Source organism: Nannospalax galili, unplaced genomic scaffold (assembly GCF_000622305.1).
Source record: "Nannospalax galili isolate Female #2095 unplaced genomic scaffold, S.galili_v1.0 scaffold1064, whole genome shotgun sequence".
Classification (NCBI taxonomy): Eukaryota; Metazoa; Chordata; class Mammalia; order Rodentia; family Spalacidae; genus Nannospalax; species Nannospalax galili.
In genome coordinates, this window is record NW_008352126.1 from 1,504,629 (window position 1) to 1,506,019 (window position 1,391).

The window sequence follows — 1,391 nt, forward strand, 5'->3', positions numbered from 1 at the left end:
GTTTTAGCCATTGAATCATTGAATCATTTTTCTTATTACTTTTTATTTGTTTACTTGAGGGAGGCTTGCACAGCACAGCACTCATGAAGGTCAGAGGACAAATTTTAGAACTCAGCCCTTGTCTTCCATCATGTGGGTCTCCAAGATTAAACTCAGGTCATCAGACTTGGTTAGGAAGTGTCTTTACCCCTCAACCATCTTGCCAGAATGCCATAAAATCTTTCTTCTTGACCACAGACCACCTTTGGAGTGAATTTATTTAAGTCTGTTTCAAAATTGAAGACGCCTTGCCAATAAATCTAACCCTGAGATTATGCTACGGTCACTCAGTAAGTACAAAGAAGTTGACTTTTGGTCTCATGTGTTTGTTCCTGAATATCTGTCTTTCAATTACAAATTATATCTTGAAATTAATGTCATGAAACAAGACCACTTTGATAGCAGAATTTTGTATCTAAAATAAAATTCTCTGACCAGAAATTTTAATTCTAAATCTACATCATCTAAGATTCTTAGTGGCCCTTTATCACCCATAGCCAAGGTAAAAACTGAAGTCATATGGAATTTTCAGCTTAAGGACCTTCCCTGAAGAATGGTATGCTTTATCACCCTTTGACATATCATGAATCTGTCAAGGAGCTTCTCACCAAGATGGAATTTTTATCTCTGAGGAAACAACTATACAGACAATTTTTTTCTTTTTCTTTTTTCAGAGATCCAAAGGCAATTACAGCTGCTGGTGCAAGTGGGCTATAGTCATCTGAGTGGTTCACCATGGAGAATCTGGAATCACAGTTTGTCAAGGAAAGTCAAGTCTGGGACGTAAGGCTTGACTCCCTTCATTTCTGCCTCCAACCTCCATTGATGTGTGTGATGGCTAATCCTGGGTGTCAACTTCATTGGATCTGGAATTAACTGAAATGAAAGAGATCATCTTGATTGGATCATCTAAAGCCAGAAGACACACCCTAAATGTGGGCGTTACCTTCTGATGGCAGCCGATATATAAAAGACCAAGGCAGAGGAGAATGCCTGGCTTTTTGCTGCTTGCCTTCTCTCTCGCTGGTGAGTGAGTCTTGCTGCTGTAGACTGAAGACTAGCTGATCTTTTGGAATCTGTCAGACCTCCAGCACCGGATTGGGACTACTGAGACATCCAGCCTTGTGGACTGAGCGACTACAGATTCTCAGCCTCTCCAGTGTGGTGCAGCCATTGTTAGACTACTCTGACTCTATCCTGTGAGATAAGCAGTGTTCCTCTATGGCCTGTGCTCCAGCTCCTGCCTCCAGGTTCCTGCCCTGAGTTCCTACCTTGGGCTCCCCGATGAACTGCGACCTGGGAGTTGTAAGACAAATAAACCCTTTCCTCCCCAAGTTGGTATTGGTCAGAGT